Source organism: Mirounga angustirostris, unplaced genomic scaffold, assembly GCF_029215605.1.
Source record: "Mirounga angustirostris isolate CCGP_5_RB_7025 unplaced genomic scaffold, mMirAng1.0.hap1 SCAF_12, whole genome shotgun sequence".
In the NCBI taxonomy this organism is placed as follows: domain Eukaryota; kingdom Metazoa; phylum Chordata; class Mammalia; order Carnivora; family Phocidae; genus Mirounga; species Mirounga angustirostris.
The window spans coordinates 4427689-4451007 of record NW_026991720.1 but is presented as its reverse complement, the minus strand read 5'-3'; the positions used below and the strand labels follow the sequence as shown (position 1 = coordinate 4451007).

The 23319-nt window shown below is 43.3% G+C and overlaps 1 long non-coding RNA gene across 3 annotated transcripts in view; it reads left to right on the top strand.

Annotated features, from left to right (window-relative positions):
• The window catches only part of LOC135362215 (uncharacterized), a 115504-nt gene extending 93866 nt beyond the window's left edge, over positions 1 to 21638 (top strand). Inside the window, exons 3-5 of one of the 3 annotated variants that reach the window (XR_010406693.1) lie at positions 12197 to 12317; positions 18754 to 18805; positions 19242 to 21638. This is a non-coding gene — a long non-coding RNA (uncharacterized LOC135362215). The remainder of the gene's footprint in view (positions 1 to 12196; positions 12318 to 18753; positions 18806 to 19241) is intronic. The other 2 variants (XR_010406692.1, XR_010406691.1) reach the window with 2 other exon arrangements.
• Positions 21639 to 23319: the final 1681 nt, after the last annotated feature.

Genomic DNA, 23319 nt, shown 5'->3' with positions numbered 1-23319 from the left:
CAGACACATCTTCCTTTTCTGAACTCATTAAGCAAATGTTTACCAAACTCCTGCTGCACGGGGTGCTGCGCTCGGTGTGGTGCAGAAAAGGAAACCCACGCACAGGACCCCCAGGACGCGGGGCAGGAACAGCAGTAGGTCAGGAACAGGACTCGAGGCACGGAGCGCTTCACCGCGGGAGGGGAGCCTGAGCCCAGGGCGTCCCCAGCACAGGAGGCGGGGACAGTGCTCAAGCAGGAAGAACGCGGGTCCCAGGACCGAGCTTCTCCTGCTGTCGCTGGGGAGCGGTTCTCTCTGTTCACGGTCCTAACGAACCATTGGGCAACTTTGCCTACAGCCAGCTCTCCTTTAAGCCTCTGTTTCTCCCTTTCCAGTGTTTCCTCCTTTTCCTAAACAAGGGCTCAAGAAAGGAAGAAATCCACAGAGAGAAATGACACGTTTTGGTCCGCAGTGCTCTGTAGATTACGTTGGTGAAAGCCCAGCCTTTTCACAGCCTTGTTAATGAATTCCAGTGGGCTTGTGTTCGGTCCTGAAGTTCCTTCCCATTTTTTCCTTTCAAAAAGTGAGAGGTTAGTTTCTTTTGAAAAATTAATAGCAACTAATTGGATCCATGATAAAGGCAAAACGGAGCTAATGTTATTATGAATTGTTGACACGGATCTCTTTCGGGGAAAATGTACAGAAGAACTAAGGCAGTGATGGATTTTTTTAATCCCACTTTTTATAACGGACTCTCATTGCACAAAATTTACATATGGCTGGCAAACTGTGACCAGAGAAGATACTGCCAGAACAACCAAGCAGCCTGGTTTAAAATCCAGTTAACTCAGCGGTAAACATCGGTGGGGGTGGGGAGGGTTGGTTGTGCTTTCTGATGGCGGCCGGGCTGTTGTGGAAATAACAGTGGATTAGGTGCCATCTAATAAAAGTGTGTGTCCCTGGAGAAGTTATTCCATTTCTCTGCAGTGTCTGTGGAAAGAATGTAACGCCTACAGCTCTAGTTACCTGTCACTGGGCAAAATACCACCTCCCGGCTTCTGTGGCCTCCTCCACTGGTTCCAGTGAGTCCGCAGCCTTCTCCGGTTCGGGGGAGAGGGAGCAGCTCCAGCTGTCCCCATGGGAGCAGCCAGGTTGTCCATGTTGTCCAGGTGCATTTAGAATGGGAGATGCCCTTCCAGCCATTCAGAGAAAACACATGCTTCCCACCTAAGCTGCCATTTGTAATGCTTCGTCATTGCCTCAGAACATGGAATATTTATCCTTTTTGTGGTTTTTCACAATTTGCACCTGCTCAAACATCTTTTTGGTTATAACTCCTTGCAGACTTTCTTTCTCTCTCTCTATAATTAATATATGTATTTATGTATTTACTTATGTTTTTATTTCTTAAATTTTTATTTATTTTTCCCCAGCTTTATTGAGATATGATTGACTCATAACGCTGTGTGAGTTTAAAGTATACAGTGTGTTGGGGGCGCCTGGGTGGCTCAGTTGTTAAGCATCTGTCTTCGGCTCAGGTCACGGTCCCGGGGTCCTGGAATCAGGCCCCGCATCGGGCTCCCTGCTCGGCAGGAAGCCTGCTTCTCCCTCTCCTGCTCCCCCTGCTTGTGTTCCCTCTCTCGCTGTGTCTCTCTGTCAAATAAATAAAATCTTTAAAAAAATATATAAGGTATACAGTGTGTTGATCTGATACATTTATAGATTGCAAAATGATTATCCCCATAGTAGATAGCTAATTCCTCCATCATGTCACATAATTGCCATTTCTTTTTCATGGTGGGGACATTTAAAATCTACTCTCCTAGCAACATGAGAGTGCATGATACAGTATTATTAGCTAGCATCACCATGCTGTACATTAGGCTTCCAGAATTTATTAATCTTGTAAGTGGAAGTTTGTATAAGTTTTTGATGTTTGTTTAAAATCCAGCCAAGACCTTATTATTAAGGATAAAGCTTTTACGGTCTTAAAAACTAGGTTTGCTAGATAAGTTATCAGATACATATGAAATATATTTGCTTTTAGCTGGCCCGCACCGTTCCCTAAGGACGGTTGTGATTGCGTTAAATCCTAGCTGGTATCTACCAGCTTCCAAATCCATGAGGGTTTCTCTCCTGGGAAATTATTGTATTTACCTCCTTAGTGAGAAACAGAATTATTTAAAAATCCCTCTGGCCTTAGAGTGAAGATGTTGCAAAGGGAGACAAAGGCACCTGGGTCCCTGGGTTGGCAGTGGCTTCTCGCTGGAGTCCTGCGAAGCTCTTCGAAGCTGTTCTGGTCAACAGGATTTCCTTCCTCAGCTGTCCCTCCCTCAAGGGAGGCTCCATTTTGTAGTGGTTGAGAGTTCAGCCTTTGATGTCAGACAGCCCGGATGCTTCATCTCCCCTCTCCCCAGACGTGTCCTTACGTTTCCTTATCTGTAGGAGGGCACAGTGATAGAAGCCACTGACAGATTTCCGTGAGGATAAACGATAGCACGGAGCACTCAGCTCCATGCCCGGCATTAAGAACTATTTGGTGGCTGCTAATGTTATTAGTTTTATTTCATCATCATTGTTATCCTTATGTATCTTGGCACCTGTCAGTCAATCAGCGGGTTTTCCCTGCTCTCAGAATTCTTGATAGCTGGGTGACCCCGTGTTTCTCTTGGGTACAATCTGTAGGGAACAGCTCCTAATAGAGACATTGAGAAGGTTCCTGATGCTGCTGTCTGTAAACTCAAGACGCCTTCTCATAGGGCTGCTCTGTTAACTGTCTGAAAAGGATTGTTGTGGAGTGGAAAGTGCTGGTCATCACATTACTGCTCAGACTAGAGCCGGGGCACGGCCCGCGGCTCTCCTCACATCCCCAAGTTCCTTTCCCTGGAGATCTCCATCTATTGGAAATAGACTTTTGAGAAGTAGCATTATGGAAGCCCAATTCTAATATTTTACCCTGAAATAAACTTACAGGGCATATGATGAAGCTGAAGACTCCTACATAACCTTTGGGGTAAGTGTGCCAAGACTGGTTTAGAGCAGTTCAGAGAAGTATGGTAGACACGGCTGTCCTGTCTGAATCTGTGAGGCCAGCAACCCAATTTCCCATCACCTTCTCTTCCTGAGTTCAAAACAGAGCTGATTTCATCCACCTTTTCCCCAGTGGCATGATTTCCAGAATTCGCCTCACTCTGGTTTTCTAATTAGTCTTTACTGCAGAATTGGTCTGAGCAAAATAGAGCGCATGACCTTTCCTCATTATTTGGGAATGATGTGTCTATGACTGCACTCTAAGGTGGCATCGACTGTTAAGTAACATTATCACGTACTGAACTCACTGCCAGAAAATGTGGAGGTCTTAGTGATGCTAACTGTTGTCAAGCCACATATCCTGCATCGTGTCCTGCAATTGATTTTTTGAACTTAATGCAGCCCTTCCTATTAACGAGCAAGATGCTTTATTGACCTATGACATTTTTACTGGTCCTGATTCCACTTACTCACAACAACATCGCTCTTCTGGTCATTCACATCCCTCTGTGCTGAACTTATACTGAACCTAGAAAGCCAAATAACCCCTCAAAGTAATTTCCAGTGCCTTAGAATATTCCAGGACAATGCTTTACACACACACACAAATAAATAAAAATGTACTTCCATATAACCGCCATATGAAAACTTGTGCAAAAAGGAAGGCATTATTCATGTGAAAGAATTCACTTTAGGGGAAAAAAAACCATCTTGACATTTTGTCAAATAGCAACTTGGTGCGTTAATATGATTAGACGGATTTAAGAACATTACATTAGCGCACAACTTTCATGACTATTTCCCTCTAATTAACTGCAAGCCTTTCTCTCTCACTTATATCCTCAGCGAGTCACCACCTCAGCAGGGTCCCTGCGGACGTGGACAGCAGAGCAGGGTGCAGCCTTGCTCCCCCCACCTCCCCAGCTTCTGGCTTCTGCCATTTTGTTTCCTTAGCTTGACAGTGGCTGCAGTGTTTCTTTCTGTTTCTTGAACACAGCACCGGGTTTCCTTCTCTGGTTCTTGCACTTGGGATGCTCCCCCCCCCACTTGGGGACCCCCCCTCCACTGGCATCACTCTTCTCCAGTCTTTGTAGGGACTCATTCTCAGCACTCAGACCCAGCGTCAAGGGCCAGCCCTTGCTCGGGGCTTCTCCTGAGCCCCTGAGTTACCTCCCTACCCATTTAAACCCTGTTCCATTTATTCACGATGCCAAGCCAGAACCTCAGCTCACTCTCTTCATAGAACTTTTCACTGAGATGACCATCCTTCTTGTTTCTTTCCAGGCAGTAATCATAAATTACTCTCAAAAGTGTTCTGGTTTAGATATTAAATTAGTCAGAGACCATGTTTATCACTTCTAGAAATGATATTTATTTATTTTTCAATATTATTCTTAGGTGTCTCTTCATTAGACTATATGACCTGGGAACTCTGTGCTGGGCACATTATCCAGGCACTGGAAAGACAAGAGGGAACAAAAAATCATAAGAACTCAGGGTGCGTGGGTGGCTCAGTCATTAGGCGTCTACCTTTGGCTCAGGTCATGATCCCAGGGTCCTAGGATCGAGCCCCGCATCAGGCTCCCTGCTCAGCGGGAAGTCTGCTTCTCCCTCTCCCACTCCCCCTCCTTGTGTTCCCTCTCTCGCTGTGTCTCTCCCTCTGTCAAATAAATAAATAAAATCTTTAAAAAAAATCATAAGAACTTGGGATGCCTGGGTGGCTCAGTCGGTTAAGCGTCTGCCTTTGGCTCAGGTCATGATCCCAGGGTCCTGGGATCGAGTCCCGCATTGGGCTCCCTGCTCCGCGGGGAGCCTGCTTCTCCCTCTGCCTCTCTCTCTCTCTCTCTCTGTCTCTCATGAATAAATAAATAAAATCTTTAAAAAAAATAAATAAGAACTCCATGAATATTTTTTTTAGCAGTTTATATCTCATGTTTATTTTTTTTTATATTCTCAATACTGATGATTCTTTTTTTTTTGTAGTTTTAAATTTTATATTATGTTAGTCACCATACAATACATCATTAGTTTTTGATGTGGTGATCCACGATCCATTGTTTTCGTATAACACCCAGTGCTCCATGCAGTATGTGCCCTCCTTATTACCCATCACCGGGCTAACCAATCCCCCCTCCCTGCTCCCCTCTAGAACCCTGTTTGTTTCTCAGGTCCATAGTCTCTCATGGTTCATCTCTCCCTCCAATTCCCCCCCCCATTTTTCCCTTCCTTCTCCTAATGTCCTCCATGTTATTCCTTATGTTCCACAAATAAGTGAAACCATATGATAATTGACTTTCTCTGCTTGACTTATTTCGCTTAGCATAATCTCCTCCAGTCCCATCCATGTTGATGTGAAAGTTGGGTATTCATCTTTTCTGATGGCTGAGTAACATTTCATTGTATATATGGACCACATCTTCTTTATCCATTCATCTGTTGAAGGGCATCTTGGCTCTTTCCACAGTTTGGCTATTGTGGACATTGCTGCTATGAACATTGGGGTACATATGGCCCTTCTTTTCACTACATCTGTGTCTTTGGGGTAAATACCCAGTACTGCTATTGCTGGGTCATAGGGTAGCCCTATTTTTAATTTTTTGAGGAACCTCCATACTGTTTTCCAAAGTGGCTGTACCAACTTGCATTCCCACCAATAGTGTAAGAGGGTTCCCCTTTCTCCACAACCTCTCCAACATTTGTTGTTTCTTTCCCTGTCCATTTTGGCCATTCTACCTGGTGTAAGATGGTATCTCAGTGTGGTTTTGATTTGGATTTCCCTGATGGCTAATGATGATGAACATTTTTTCATGTGTCTGTTAGCCATTTGTATGTCTTCTTCAGAGAAGTGTCTGTTCATCTCTTCTGCCCACTTTTTGACTTGATTATTTGTTTTTTGGGTGTGAGTTTGAGAAGTTCTTTATAGATTTTGGATACCAGCCCTTTATCTGTAGTGTCATTTGCAAATATCTTCTCCCATTCTGTGGGTTGCCTCTTTGTTTTGTTGACTGTTTCCTTTGCTGTGCAGAAGCTTTTTATCTTGATGAAGTCCCAAAAGTTCATTTTTGCTTTTGTTTCACTAGCTTTTGGAGATGTATCTTGAAAGAAGTTGCTGTGGGCGATGTCAAAGAGGTTACTGCCTATGTTCTCCTCTAGGATTTTGATGGATTCCTGTCTCACATTGAGGTCTTTCATCCACTTTGAGTTTATCTTTGTGAGTGGTGTTAGAGAATGGTCGAGTTTCATTCTTCTGCATGTGGCTGTCCAATTTTCCCAGCACCATTTATTGAAGAGACTGTCTTTTTTCCATTGCATGTTTTTTCCTGCTTTGTCAAAGATTATTTGACCATAGAGTTGAGGGTCCATATCTGGGTTCTCTATTCTGTTCCATTGGTCTCTATGTCTGTTTTTGTGCCAGTACCATGCTGTCTTGGTGATCACTGATTTGTAATATAGCTTGAAATCGGGCAATGTGATGCCTCCAGCTTTGTTTTTCTTTTTCAACATCTCCTTGGTGATTCTGGGTCTTTTCTGATTCCATACAAATTTTAGGATTGTTTGTTCCAGCACTTTGAAAAATGTCATTGGAATTTTGATCGGGATGGCATTGAAGGTATAGATTGCTCTGGGTAGCATAGACATTTTAACCATGTTTATTCTTCCGATTCATGAGCATGGAATGTTTTTCCATCTTTTTGTGTCGTCTTCAATCTCTTTCAGGAGTGTTCTGTAGTTCCTAGAGTATAGATCCTTTACCTCTTTGGTTAGGTTTAGTCCGAGGTATCTTATGGTTTTTGGTGCTATTGTAAATGGAATCGTTTCTCTAATTTCTCTTTCTACAGTTGGGTTGTTAGTGTATAAGAAAGCAACTGATTTCTGTGCATTGATTTTGTATCCTGCCACATTACTGAATTGCTGGATGAGTTCTAGTAATTTGGGGGAGTCTTTTGGGTTTTCCACATAAAGTATCATGGCATCTGCGAAAAGAGAGAGTTTGACTTCTTCTTTGCCAATTTGAATACCTTTTGCTGTTGCTAGGACTTCTAGTACTATGTTGAACAACAGTGGTGAGAGTGGGCACCCTTGACGTGTTCCTGATCTTAAGGGAAAGGCTCTCAGCTTTTCCCCATTGAGGATGATATTCGCTGTGGGTTTTTCATAGATGGATTTTATGAGCTTGAGGCATGTTCCCTCTATCCCTATATTCTGGAGAGTTTTAATCAGGAAAGGATGTTGTATTTTGTCAAATGCTTTTTCTGCATCAATTGAGAGGACCATATGGTTCTTCTCCCTCCTCCTATTAATGTGTTCTATCACATTGATTGATTTGCGAATGTTGAATCACCCTTGCATCCCGGGGATAAATCCCACTTGGTCGTGGTGGATGATCCTTTTAATGTATTGTTGGATCCTATTAGCTAGGATGTTGTTGAGGATTTTGGAATCCATATTCATCAGGGATATCAGTCTGAAATTCTCCTTTTTGATGGGGTCTTTGCCTGGTTTGGGGATTAAGGTAATGCTGGCCTCATAGAATGAGTTTGGAAGTTTTCCTTCTGTTTCTATTTTTTGAAACAGCTTCAGTAGAATAGGTATTATTTCTTCTTTGAATGTTTGGTAGAATTCCCCAGAGAATCCATCAGGCCCTGGACTCTTGTTTTTTGGGAGGTTTTTGATCACTGCTTCAATCTTGTTCCTGGTTATTGGCCTATTCAGGTTGTCAATTTCTTCCTGTTTCAGTCTTGGCAGCTTATAGGTTTCCAGGAAGGCCTCCATTTCATCCAGATTGCTCAGTTTACTGGCATATAGTTGTTGATAATAATTTCTAGTAATTGTTTCTATTTCCTTGGTGTTAGTCGTGATCTCTCCCCTTTCATTCATAATTTTATTAATTTGGGTCCTTTCTCTCTTCTTTTGGATAAGTCTGGCCAGTGGTTTATCAATCTTATTAATTCTTTCAAAGAACCAACTTCTAGTTTCGTTGATCTGATCTACTGTGTTTCTGGTTTCTAATTCATTGATTTCTGCTCTAATTTTAATTATTTCTCTTCTAATGCGTGGCTTAGGCGTCGTTTGTTGCTTTTTCTCTAGTTCTTTAAGGTGTAGAGTTAGTTGGTGAATTCGGGATTTTTCTATTTTTTTGAGTGAGGCTTGGATGGCTATGTATTTCCTCCTTAGGATCGCTTTTGCAGTATCCCATAGGTTTTGGACCGATGTGTTTTCGTTCTCATTGATTTCCATGAATTGTTTAAGTTCTTTGATTTCTTGGTTGACCCAAACATTCTTGAGCAGAGTGGTCTTTAGCTTTCAAGTGTTTGAATTTCTGCCAATTTTTTTCTTGTGATTGAGTTCCAGTTTTAGAGCCTTGTGGTCTGAGAATATGCAGGGAATAATCTCAATCTTTTGGTATCGGTTGAGACCTGATTTGTGACCCAGTATATGGCCTATTCTGGAGAAAGTTCCACATGCGCTCGAGAAGAATGAGTATTCTGTTGTTTTAGGGTAGAATGTTCTGTAAATATCTATGAGGTCCATCTGGTCCAATGTATCATTCAAAGCTCTTGTTTCCTTGTTGATTTTCTGCTTAGATGATCTGTCCATTGCTGAGAGTGGAGTATTGAGGTCTCCTACAATTAACATATTGTTATCAATATGACTTTACTTTGGTTAACAGTTGGCTTATGTATATGGCTGCTCCCCTGTTGGGGGCATAGATATTTACAATTGTTAGATCTTCTTGTCGGATAGACCCTTTAAGAATGATATAGTGTCCTTCTGTGTCTCTTATTACAGACTTTAGTTTAAAATCTAATTTTTCTGATATAAGAATTGCTACCCCAGCTTTCTTTTGAGGTCCGCTGGCATGGAAGATGGATCTCCATCCCTTCACTTTCAGTCTGGATGTATCTTTAGGTTCAAAATGAGTCTCTTGTAGACAGCATATGGATGGATCCTGTCTTTTTATCCAATCTGCAACCCTGTGCGGTTTTATGGGAGCGTTTAGGCCATTCATGTTGAGAGTGATTATTGAAAGATATGAATTAATTGTCATCATGTTGCCTGTGAAGACGTTGTTTTTATAGATTGTTCCTGTAAATTTCTGTTCGAGATCACTCGTGGGGTCTTTCTCCTTTTATAGAACCCCCCTTAATATTTCTTGCAGGGCCGGCTTAGTGGTCACATATTCTTTCAACTTCTGCCGGTCGTGGAAGCTTTGCATCTCTCCATCCATTCTGAATGAAAGCCTTGCTGGATAAAGTATTCTTGGCTGCATGTTCTTCTCATTTAGTCCCCTGAATATGTCTTGCCAGGCCTTTCTGGCTTGCCAGGTCTCTGTGGATAGGTCTGACGTTATTCTGATGTTCCTCCCTCTGTACGTAAGGAATCTCTTCCCCCTAAGTGCCCTTAAGATGGTTTCCTTGGTTCTAAGATTTGCAAGTTTTACTATTACATGCCGGGGTGTTGGCCTGTTTTCCTTGATCTCAGGAGGGGTCCTCTCTGCCTCTAGGACTCGAATGTTTGTTTCATTCCCCAGATTAGGGAAGTTCTCAGCTACGATTTGCTCAAATACATCTTCTAGCCCTCTCTCTCTTTCCACTCCCTCCGGGATTCCAATTATTCTGACATTGGAATGCCTCATGGTGTCGCTTATTTCTCTGATTCTATTTTCATGGATTCTGAGTTGTTTTTCCCTGGCCTCCTCTTTTCCCTTTTTATCTATTATACTGTCTTCCAGATCACTTATTCTCTCTTCTGTCTCAGTTACCCTAGCTGTTAGATTATCTAGATTGGATTGGATCTCATTGATAGCATTTTTAAGTTCTGCCAATTCATCTTTTATTTCTGCCCTTAGACACTCTATGTTGCCATTAATTGATTTCTCCATTCTAGCCATTGTCTTCACAATTGCTAGCCTGAATTCCATCTCTGACATCTTGGTTATGTCTGCATCCATTTGTAAATTTGCAGCATAAGTCATAATCTCTGAGTCTTTTCTGTTTTGGGGGCTCCTCCTCCTAGTCATTTCTGTTGATGGGTGTTTGAGGGAATGTATAGAATCGAAATTATTGACCAGAACCCAAGCAAGATGTACCTGTTTTCTTGGGACCTTAGGGTTGCTGGCCTCTTGTTTTCCCAGCCTGTCTTCTGCGGGAGGGGCCTGCCGCGCTGTTACTCAGGCAACCCTGTTTGGGCGGAGTGGGCCTGCGCCCCTGTGGCGGGGGATGGGCTCAGTGGGAATCAGTCTTTGGGGCTTTTGTTCTCTGGCGCCTTTCCCTGGTGGCTTTCCGTGTCTCTTCCGTGAGTCACAGCAGAAGAGACCATTTCCAACCCTCTGCCTAAGAGCAGAGAGATCGCAGTCTGTTCTTCAGTGAGCTCTCCAGGCCACACCGTCTCCGTTTCTGTCCGTGCTGCTATAAACTGCAGCGGCCTGGGTTGTGCGCCCCTCCGCGCGCCCCCAGTCCTGCCTCCAGGTCGGGGCTCGTCTCTGCCCTTTGTGCTTCTAAAACCGCCAGCCGCTCCCAGCTCGCGTGCGCAACTCCTCCGCTCGGGGTCCTGTCCGGGGACTGCAGTTTGCATGCGCGCAACTCCGCCACTTGGGGTTTCCACCCCGGGGGCTGCAGTTCACTGGCGCGACCCCAGCGCACCGGGTTTCTGTCTCGGAGGCTGCAGTTCGTGTGCTCGTCACCCTGCCGGTCTGGTTTTCCACCCCGGGGGCTGCCCTAAAGTCCCTTCCCAAGGCTACTGGTCTGCGAGTCTGTGCCCGTCCGCAGCGCGCGAGGCTGTCGCTCACCGGCGGTGCACGATCCCCACGGCCAGGCGCCCTCCCGCTGCCGTTTATCCTCCAATATCTGCCTGCAGGATCACGGCTCCCCGCTTCGTACCTCAAAACCAACCGCCTGCGATACTCTGTTTGTAGAGATCCAGATCTTCTTACATCTCAGGCTGGTTTCCTGGGTGCTCAGAGTGGTCTGGTAGATATCCAGCTCAATTCCGGGGACCAGTTGAAATAGGGTCCCCTACTCCTCCGCCATCTTTCCCCTCCTCTCCATGAATATTTTTTGATAGAACCAATTAAATAAATGAATTACAGACTTTCATATAATCTGTGCACAGACAGATAAATGGACTTAAGTGAAAATTTTGGTTCAGGTTTTATGTCATAGGTATTCAGACTTACACTCCAAATAATATATAAGTAGGGTTAAACTCACCCTCACTTAAAGGAATGAGATTGCAAAGTAATTGTCAGGAAGTTTATTGAGAAAGAACTTTATTTGAAAAGGTTTCTTCTACTACACTGCATGAAGCTTCCCAAAGAGGCGGTGGCTTATCTATTAGTAGCTGAGGTCCTCTCTCTACCTTAGCCAGTGTTTCCTTTTCAATATCTGGCCTTGGCATACGACCAGTTATTCTAGATAACTCAGGCAACATTCTTGCAAATAGCAATGATGCCCGCTTTGAGCCCTTTTCAACAAATGAAGTATATGAGATACATCATAATCAAGAAAATCAGCAGAGAATTTCTGTCTCAACAAAAAGATAAATATTAACATGAAGTAAAAAGGTCTCCATTTTTTTTCAAAAATTATGCCAGGATTTTTCAGGAATTTCCCACATTTTTTTGATTTGGGGGAACTTCAGTCACTTGAGAATGGACGTGTACATTGGAAGTCACGGGACCTGGCATGATAAAGGAGCAGGACACCGTCATTAATTTGTGCACTGCAATTTATATTCTTTATACTGGGAAACAGACACAACAGGCAAGAGAAGTGTGGTGCATGTTTATTATTTAGGAGCAGGAGTTTGTTCAGCCGCAGAGGATAGTAATACGGGGGCCAAGGCTAGCCTTTGTAAGTGGGGCCTTTGTATGAATTAAGAACAGATTCTCCTGGGCGCCTGATTGGCTCAGTCGGTTAAGCATCTGCCTTCGGCTCAGGTCATGATCCCAGCGTCCTGGGATCAAGCCCCGCATCGGACTCCTTGCTCAGTGCGGAGCCTGCTTGTCCCTCCCTGTGCTTGTCCCCTTGAACTTGGGAACTTCGGGCAGCGCACCATCTACATCTCTTCATGTGGAAGCCCTTAGAAATAGGTGCATGGTAGGTAGCAAAGAATTTTCTTTTCAGTGGTGCGTAAAACTGATTGAAATTCAAATTTACCACAATAACAATTTAAAATCTGCATTTAGTACCCACTCCAGGGATGATTTATTCATATCCATGTCCAGATATGAAGCCGAGCATCGTCAGTCCGGATGTAGGAGGCTGCAGGAGACCATTGTGCCTGCCCTGAGAGTGAGGACAGTTCAGGTAAGTTACATAATCATAGGGTTGTTTTTTTTTTTCCATAATCATAGATATTTTTAAAAGCATTGTAGACCTGAGAACAGAGAAAACCTGAGTGAACTAGATCCCAGTAAGAACGGAACTAAATTCCAGTAAGAGACAAGCCCTTCCTAGAAAAAAGGGAGGCGGTGGCTGCTTTTATCCTTGGCACATTTCTCTTTACCTCAGAAATGGTAGGATATTGTACCCAAACGTCCCTATTTTTTTTTTTTTTTTTTAAGATTTTGTTTGTTTGACAGAGAGAGAGAGCATGAGCAGGGGGAGGGGCAGAGGGAGAGGGAGAAGCACACTCCCTGCTGAGCAGGGAGCCTGACTGGGGCTCAATCCCGGGAGTCCAGGATCATGACCTGAGCTGAAGGCAGACACTTCACCAACTGAGCCACCCAGGCGCCCCCCAAACGTCTTTTAAACCTTCATCTGCCATGTGGGGCTGACAAGATGGTTCTAAGGAACCTGAGGATGCCTGCTCACAGAGTGAATCCACACCCACTCCCCAGATCTTTCTCCCGAGCCCTTCACTGAGAGCACAGTGGCAGCACCAAGGGCTGAGGGGAGAACAGGAAGTAGAGTGAGTCTCCGGGGTGCGCAGAACCTTTCCTGAGCACACGGCAGGGCCCTCCCTACAGAGGGCTTCGGGGAGTGCAGAACTGAGAGCCATTCTCCCAAGGCAGCCTGAGCCTGTACCAAATGCAGGAAGCAGCAAGTCAAAGCCTATCGTATCAGGATGGAGCTGAGTCTCCTGGGGCTCAGGAATCTGGCTGCTGGCTTGCAGATCCTAGAGAGACGCTCCGAATCTTACCAGTTCTCAGATCCTAAGCCTTGCTGACGGGAACGTCTTGACCCAGCCCTCAAAGTGTTTGAAGCCAGTGGTGAACTGAATCCAATCAAAGCTGCAACAGAGCTCAGCTCGATTACAGATGTGTTTGCTTCAGCTTCTAACCCTTTTCAAGGAGCAAATACTATCTATTTACTTTTCAGTTATTCTTCTACATGGAAAATACAGAATGAGATTTTAAAAACTAAAGAGACAGAGGCAAGAAAACGTGATCCATTATCAGGAGAAAAAAAATGGTCATAGAATCAGGCCCAAAGACATAGATTATGGAATTAGCAGGCATGGGCTATAAAGTAACCCCAGTAAATGTATTAGAGGATTTAAAGGGAAAGATGAACAATACATAGAAGCAGATGGAGAATTTCAGCAGAGAAGTGAAAGCCGTCCAAAGAAATGATGGAAATTCTGACAGTGAACTGGTAGCAGTTTTCATTTGTATGTACTTAGTAATGGAGCTCCGAAGTATATGAAACAAACACTGGCAGAAGTCAGTCTTTGTTGGAGAATGGAGAAATATAGAAAGCCAAAATCAGAGCGGGAGATTCTCAGTAACTGAAAAAACAACTAGGCAAAGTCATAAAGACAAAGGGGATTTGAACATAACTGTCAACTACCTTAACCTAACACCAACACTGCACACAAAATACAAATGTAATCATAAACATTTATCAACACCAGCCATATGCTGGGCCATCAGAGAAGTCTCAGTTAGTTTTAAAAGAGTGACGTCATAGAAAGTGTATTCTCTTGAGACCGTTAGGGACGAGGGGAACAAGCCCCAAACACTGCATGTGGGGCGCTTCCCATTGGATGTTCTTGCTAAACTCCTTCTCTCACACAGCAGACGTGGGATGAGTCCAGGATGTGACCCGGTATATACGCCCACCTTAAAACAGAGGACCCTGGCTCCAGGAAGCACCAGTGAGCTGCCTGGGCCGCCTGCCAATATCGACCAGTCAGGATGAGGCCCTTCCATCAGGGGAAGACAAATCAAAACCTCAATGAGATACCACCTCACACCGGTCAGGATGCCTAAAATGAACAAGTCAGGAAATGACAGATGTTGGCGGGGATGCGGAGAAAGGGGAACCCTCCTACACTGTTGGTGGGAATGCAAGCTGGTGCAGCCACTCTGGAAAACAGTATGGAGGTTTCTCAAAAAGTTGAAAATAGAGCTACCCTACAACCCAGCAATTGCACCACTAGGTATTTACCCCCAAAATACAAATGTAGGGATCCGAAGGGGTACATGCACCCCGATGTTTATAGCAGCAATGTCCACAGCAGCCCAAATATGGAAAGAGCCCAGATGTCCATCAACAGATGAATGGATAAAGAAGATGTGATATATGTGTGTGTGTGTATATATATATATATATATATATATATGTATATATATAAAATGGAATATTACTCAGCCATCAAAAAGATTAAACTTTTGGCTGGAACTAGAGGGTATTATGCCAAGTGAAATAAGTCAGAGAAAGACAAATACCGTATGATTTCACTCATATGTGGAATTTAAGAAAACAGAAGATCATAGGGGAAGGGAAGGAGAAATAAAATAAGATAAAAACAGAGAGGGAGGCAGACCAGAAGAGACTCTCAACTTTAGGAAACAAACTGAGGGTTGCTGGAGGGCAGGTGGGTGGGTGGGTGGGGTAACTGGGGGATGGGCATTAAGGAGGGCACGTGATGTGATGAGCACTGGGTGCTATATGCAACTGAGGAATTACTGAGCTCTACCCCTGAAACTAAAAATACACTATATGTTGAAATGACCCAAATCAACAAAATCATGAATGAAAGAGGAGAGATCACAACCAACACCAAAGAAATACAAACAATTATAAGAACATATTATGAGCAACTCTATGCCAGCAAATTAGATAACCTGGAAGAAATGGATGCATTCCTAGAGATGTATCAACTACCAAAACTGAACCAGGAAGAAATAGAAAACCTGAACGGACCTATAACCACTAAGGAAATTGAAGCAGTCATCAAAAATCTCCCAAAAAACAAAAGCCCAGGGCCAGATGGTTTCCCCGGGGAATTCTACCAAACATTTAAAGAAGAATAATACCTATTCTTCTGAAACAGTTCCAAAAAATAGAAATGGAAGGAAAACTTCCAAACTCGTTTTATGAGGCCAGCATTACCTTGATCCCAAAACCAGACAAAGACCCCATCAAAAAGGAGAATTACAGACCAATATCCCTGATGAACATGGATGCAAAAATTCTCACCAAAATACTAGCCAATAGGATCCAACAGTACATTAAAAGGATTATTCACCACGACCAAGTGGGATTTATCCCTGGGCTGCAAGGTTGGTTCAACATCCGCAAATCAATCAACGTGATACAATACATTAACAAAAGAAAGAACAAGAATCATATGATCCTCTCAATAGATGCAGAGAAAGCATTTGACAAAGTACAGCATCCTTTCTTGATCAAAACTCTTCAGAGTATAGGCATAGAGGGTACCTACCTCAATATCATAAAAGCCATCTATGAAAAACCTACAGCTAATATCATTCTCAATGGGGAAAAACTGAGAGCTTTCCCCCTAAGGTCAGGAACACGGCAGGGATGTCCACTATCACCACTGCTATTCAACATAGTATTGGAAGTCCTAGCCACAGCAATCAGACAACAAAAAGAAATAAAAGGCATCCAAATCAGCAAAGAAGAAGTCAAACTCTCACTCTTTGCAGATGATATGATACTTTATGTGGAAAACCCCAAAGACTCCACCCCAAAACTGCTAGAACTCATACAGGAATTCAGTAAAGTGGCAGGATATAAAATCAGTGCACAGAAATGAGTGGCATTCCTATACAACAACAACAAGACAGAAGAAAGAGAAATTAAGGAGTCGATCCCATTTACAATTGCACCCAAAACCATAAGATACCTAGGAATAAATCTAACCAAAGAGACAAAGGATCTGTACTCAGAAAACTATAAAATACTCATGAAAGAAATTGAGGAAGACACAAAGAAATGGAAAAACGTTCCATGCTCATGGATTGGAAGAACAAATATTGTGAAGATGTCAATGCTACCTAGAGCAATCTACACATTCAATGCAATCCCCATCAAAATACCATCCACTTTTTTCAAAGAAATGGAACAAATAATCCTAAAATTTGTATGGAACCAGAAAAGACCGTGAATAGCCAGAGGAATGTTGAAAAAGAAAAGCAAAGCTGGCGGCATCACAATTCCGGACTTAAAGCTCTATTACAAAGCTGTCATCATCAAGACAGTATGGTACTGGCACAAAAACAGACACATAGGTCAATGGAACAGAATAGAGAGCCCAGAAATGGACCCTCAACTCTATGGTCAACTAATCTTCGACAAAGCAGGAAAGAATGCCCAATGGCAAAAAGACAGTCTCTTCAACAAATGGTGTTGGGAAAATTGGATAGCCACATGCAGAAGAATGAAACTGGACCATTTCCTTACACCACACACAAAAATAGACTCCAAATGGTTGAAAGACCTCAATGTGAGACAGGAGTCCATCAAAATCCTAAAAGAGAACACAGGCAGCAACCTCTTTGACCTCAGCCGAAGCAACTTCTTCCTAGAAACATCGCCAAAGGCAAGGGAAGCAAGGGCAAAAATGAACTACTGGGACATCATCAAGATAAAAAGCTTTTGCAAAGCAAAGGAAACAGTCAACAAAACCAAAAGACAACCGACAGAATGGGAGAAGATATTTGCAAATGACATATCCGATAAAGGGCTAGTATCCAAAATCTATAAAGAACTCATCAAACTCAACACCCAAAGAACAAAGAATCCAATCAAGAAATGGGCAGAAGACATGAACAGACATTTTTCCAAAGAAGACATCCAAATGGCCAACAGACACATGAAAAAGTGCTCAATATCGCTCGGCATCAGGGAAATCCAAATCAAAACCTCAATGAGATACCACCTCACACCCGTCAGAATGGCTAAAATTAACAAGTCAGGAAATGACAGATGTTGGTGGGGATGCGGAGAAAGGGGAACCCTCCTACACCAGAGTGCAGCCACTCTGGAAAACAGTATGGAGGTTTCTCAAAAAGTTGAAAATAGAGCTACCATACGATCCAGCAATTGCACTACTGGGTATTTACCCCAAAGATACAAAAGTAGGGATCCGAAAGGGTACGTACACCCCGATGTTTATAGCAGCAATGTCCACAATAGCCAAACTGTGGAAAGAGCCAAGGTGTCCATCGACAGATGAATGGATAAAGAAGAGGTGTTATATATACACAATGGAATATTATGCAGCCATCAAAAGGAATGAGATCTTGCCATTTGCAACGACGTGGATGGAACTGGAGGGTATTATGTTGAGCAAAATAAGTCAAACAGAGAAAGACATGTATCATATGACCTCACTGATATGAGGAATTCTTAATCTCAGGAAACAAACTGAAGGTTGCTGGAGTGGGGGGTGGGGTGGGAGGGATGGGGTGACTGGGTGATAGACACTGGGGAGGGTATGTGCTCTGGTAAGCGCTGTGAATTGTGCAAGACTGTTGACTCTCAGATCTGTACCTCTGAAACAAATAATGCAATATATGTTAAGAAAAAAAAAGAAGAAGAAGGTAGCAGGAGGGGAAGAATGAAGCAGGGGAAATCGGAGGGGTAGACGAACCATGAGAGACGATGGACTCTGAAAAACAAACTGAGGGTTCTAGAGGGGAGGGGAGTGGGAGGATGGGTTAGCCTGGTAATGGGTATTGAGGAGGGCACATTCTGCATGGAGTACTGGGTGTTATGCACAAACAATGAATCATGGAACACTACATCTAAAACTAATGATGTAATGTATGGGGATTAACATAAGAATAAAAAAAAAGAAATTAGGTAGCTTTTGTAATGTACAACATTTTATATAATAACTGCAATTATGACTAATAACATTATTGTTGTCTCATATTGGACAAGCAAGTATCAAGACATATGGACATAGAGGACACTTACAAAAAAAAATACACTATATGTTAACTAAATTGAATTTAAATTAAAAAATTAAAAAATTAAAAAAGGGATGAGGCCCTTCCAACCAATAAGGATGAGGCACTCATTTCCTCTTCCCTCATTAGCATATTGGACCAGAGTGGGAACCTGCTGGGCACTGTCTCTGTATAAGCAGAGTCTCCCCTCTGTCCCAGGAGGCCAGGCTGACTGCTCTTTGCCGGTGCCCTGTCTTCTTCAGCTCACCTGTAGCCCCAGTAAAGCCTTGCCTGTGCCTTTGATTTGGGGGTCTTGCAACACTCTGATCACAAATGTTAAAAAATCATTGATAATATGATATCTGGAAAATCTCAAATGGGAAATTATGCAACAAAAAAAAATCTGTGAGTCAAAGGGGTATTACAAAGGAAATCAGAATATTTAGAGCCTGAATGACAACAAAAACTCAAACATATCCAAGTGCCAATACAGCCAAAGCAGTGCTAGAAAGGAAATATATAGTTCTCTACATCCAGAGCATTGATCTCTTCCTTTTCCCCTTTTTGTACAAACTTCTGTGTCTGGAAACTAGGAAAGAAGAGCGTCGGGAACCTGAAATATATAGAAGAAGGAAAGTAATTAAGGTAAGAGCAGAAATCAGTGAAATAAAGACAGATAATAGAATCAACAGGATCAAAAGTGGACATGCAGGAAAGATTTACAAAATTGATGAACCCCAAGCTAGATTAATCAATAAAAAGTAGAAAAAGAAATAAGGCACAAGTAATCAGTATGAGAAAATGTTGAAGGACTATCAATAAATCTATTACAGACAATCTAGAGATGAAATGAAATATAGGAGCACCACATGCCAAAGGAGTCAACAGTAGAAGTGGAACGGTCAAGTTTCTTTGACAAAGATGAACACCAGCAGAAAGAGAAAATCTGAAATACACACACACACACACACACACACACGAAGACCTTTCGACAAAGACCATTGAGGCTCAGTTGATTTAACTAGTGATTCTATCAAAGACTTAAAGGGAAGTATTACCCTTGTTGTACATTTTCTTCCAGAAGAGGCAGGAGGAAGAAGTGATTCCCACTGTTTTTATGAAGCCAGCACAAGTATGAGGCCAGAAATCTCACCGGGGTATTTCCAGAAAAGAAAATCAGACTACAGTCGACTGCTCTACAGACAGACTGATATAAGCAAGGACAGTGGTTGGTTTTGGGTTTTTTTTTTTTTTTTGTGTGTGTGTGTGTGTGCATTTTTTGGTGAGATTCATTTCTGAAAAGAGGATCTTTTCTGGATATGGTAAGGTTCTACATTTTGATGTTCTTGGTAGTTAAATGGACGTACACAATTGCCAGACTTAGTGAACGATACACTTACAATGTGTGCATCTTATTATATGAAAATTACACTTCAATAAAAACAAAGTGAAGCAGTTTTATGGAAAGGACGCACTTTTCAACAGTGAGAAATGCTCCATGAGCACACGTCACTTGGTAATCCTGTGTGTGTGCTGCTTTATTAACCACCGTCACATTAGTGGTCACAATAAGTGCATCCCATTTGTGGTAGTGATTCGCAAACTCCGAGAGGATGAATGGCTTACTCCAGTCTTTAGACAGCGTGTGGCAAATCAGGACTGAAACTCAAGGTCTTTGCCTCTTGGTTTTTGCTTTTCCCCAAAAGAATACTTCGCTGGTGCACTACCCTTACCTGAGAAAACCCTGCCATAGCACCTGCTGCTGTAGAGTGCTCTGGAATCCTTGTTTTTGTTCTGAGCCTCTGAACATCATTGGCTGGTAATTGGAATAACAGCCTTAGCACACGATTATAGTTTTATAGCAATGCATGACTTAGAATTCTGACTTACTTAAGATTCACCCAATTATCTGAATTAAAATATTTTCTTTGCCTTCACTGCGGGATCTGGAATAGATGCTTCGATATGCCCTCATGGCAACAGAAGCTTCCCACCATCGTGATGTCCGCTGCCCTGCACTGTGCTTTCTCTTTCTCCCTCTGCCTCCATCCATCATTGGTCTCAGAGCTTTCCCGCTCATGGGTAGAGGAGAAATGATTTCTTATTCATCTTGTATCCCAGGCTTATTATAGTGTCTGGCACTGAAGACATACTTCCTGAATGACTAAGCAAGTAGGGCAGATGCCTTCTGGGAAACTCTCACCTCCTGGTCTGCCGTCTGTCACCACAACTGCATTGACACATTGATTAATAATTTGTCTGGAAGTAAAGATCCCCTATGATGGAGTTGATGATATTAAAAGTAATATTTTTATTGTGCTATTTAAGTGCAGCATAGTTCAGCTTGCTTGCTTATTGGCCAGTACACTGTATGGGGCGGAGGCTGTGGGATGTAGTTTGCTCTGCCACCTGCCAAAGCTGGAAGGGTTATGAACGTTTTGTAGGAGTCGCTCAGTTGTTGAATGAACAAATACATTTCTACAACTACATAATACACGCCCAGTTCTGCAAATATATCCATCTTTCTCTGTATTGGTTGTGATTTTCGTGTACTTTCTTGGTTACCCCAAGGCATTGTCTTCCATTTTGGGGTAAGATTTCAGGGTTTGCTGTTTATATATGGTAGTTAACTCATTATACATTATTTTCATTGATGGTGCAACATGGATATTAGCCTTTTTACATATGCATACTCAATTTTCCCAGCACTATTTATTGAACAGCTTAGTATTTCTTTGGTTTGTAATGCCATTCATCAATGTTCTGTATATTAGCAGGCAATTCTGTATGCTCTTTGTTCTCTTCAATAGCTATGTTGGCATTGATATCGTAGTGTTTAATTATTACTGTTTTATAATGTCTTGGTACCTTGTAAGAAAATTTTGTTCTATTTCTTCTTGATCTTTCTTCTTAAATGTTTTTAAAAAGCAAATTGACTTCCTGGATTCTGTCCACTGGGAGGATTTCCCTTCATGGTTGCATTTTACAGCCATCCCTGTTCGGGGCTGTTGTACATTTGGCTGGTTATGTGTATATTATGCAAACCCCTCTGTAAACCAGGGTTGCCCTTTTTGTTAGCTTTTCATAGGGAACCCCCATGAGGCCACAGGTGATTGTTAAGGGCAAAGCAGTACACACAGCGATAGGCACAGGTAGCAGGTGAGTGAGTGAATGATCTAGTTACCGATGCAACTAGCTTGCACCTGTTCTGATACATACCATTTTCATGGATAATTGAATATTACTATTAATATCCAATCTTATGATTTAGTAGATCATAAAAAACACAGTTATGATGGACAGTTCGGGTTGCACAATTAATTGGTGCCTTATGGTTAAACATGAAGTTTCTACCAGGGTCAATAGGAAGCCAGGAACTGCTTACCAAATTGAGGATAGTTGTTGGCAGAAGATGGCATGGCTTCATTCCAAGCACAGGGGACTATGCAGTGATTCTTGCACTGGGATTTATCAGAATCTCTATAAAATGCATCATTTGTCTATCCCACAGGAAATACCACTGCATATGTTGACACACAGCCCTAAGGGACAAGACGGCTAGAACCACTGCCTGGACCTGACACAGAGGTCTAGGAGGTAGACCTTCTTGCTCTTTACTCTCTGCCCTGAAACCAGCCATCTTCAAGGTTACTCAATAATTGTATTTAGGGGCTCCTGGGTGGCTCACTTGGTTAAGTGTCTGCCTTCGGCTCAGGTTAGGATCCCAGGGTCCAGGGATCGAGTCCCGCATTGGGCTCCCTGCTCAGGGAGGGAGTCTGCTTCTCCCTGTCCCTCTGCCTCCCCCCTGACTTCAGCTTTCTCTCTCAAATAAATATATAAAATCTTAAAAAAATAATTATATTTAGGAGCATGCCTACATATCCTATTTGCAGCCTCCAAGATGTAAAAAGCCCATGGAGAGTTGTGTCTATGTTTTTGAAATGGGTGCTACAAAGTGTAACACTGTCTCTCCCACTTTAGGGGCCCTTCTGACATTCTCAGCTGCTGAGGCTAGAAACATTGTCAATGTGGTAGGTCTTCAAGCTTTTGGGAGGTCTCTCTCTCAGGCTTGCTTCTTCCTCTCGTCAGATCCAGTGAGTACAGTGCCATCAAGGTAACGTGATACTTGAGATGTGAAGACATTCAGGTTCCTTCTGGTCTGTCTTATGAGAAAGCAGGAGAGCTGGCTCAGCCGTGAGGTAGGAGTGCAACCATGTGCTGACGCTCCATCCATGTGAGGCACCTTGTTTCTGATCACTTTTACTGGGAGAAATGGGGAAGTTACATGCCAGGTCAACACGCTGGGTGGTGGGGCAATGCTGGTTTGCTTCAGTGAAGATGCCACATTCAGAACCACAGCGAGGGTGGACATCACCACCTGATTGAGGGTGCAGTGACCACAGTCCTTCTCTCTGACTCCTCTGGTGTTCTCACCATTCAGACAGGAAAGGCAGAAGGAGATGCGTAGTTTTCTTTCCCCTGCAGGCTCTGGTAACACTGATGCCTAAGGCATGTGGTACTACTTTGGGTTTACAATTTTGGTGAAGGAAAGGCATTTCCCGGAGCTTTCTGTTGCCTTTCCCTGCTATAATACCCCTCATTCCACAGGTCAGGGAATCAGCGTGGGGATTCTGCCAGTGGTGAGGCATCCTGACACTCAGTGGGTCCGTTATTCCACTGGACTCCCTGTGATAGTCAAACTGAGAACGGGTGTTGCTGGACATCCTCAAACCCTCCTGGGGGCACATTCGTTAGCTTACCCGATAATTAGCTTCAGCCCAGAGCCAGAAGCTAATAACCTTCAGAGGCTTCTCTGTCTTCCTTTTGGCCGGTAAGTCTCCATCCTTGTGAAATGGTTTCAGGTCTCACTCACGAGGTTTAGAGATCGTTTCCTGTATATTCTTGTGGCCACATACACGCAGGAGGCCAGGAGAGGCACCGGCGAGAACACCCAGCACACTGGAGGGGGAGGGGCTTCGACGGAACCTCCCAGGTAGGAGAACATTCCTGGGCTTGCCTCCTGCTGGCCCATCCCAGGGGCCTGACAGTTCAGGTGGGCTCATGCCCTTGTCCACAACGCCAAGAGTGTCTGCCAGGCCGGCGGGGGGCTTCAGGCATTTGTGAGCAGAGGTGAAGGAGGAGACAGATGGATAGGGCTG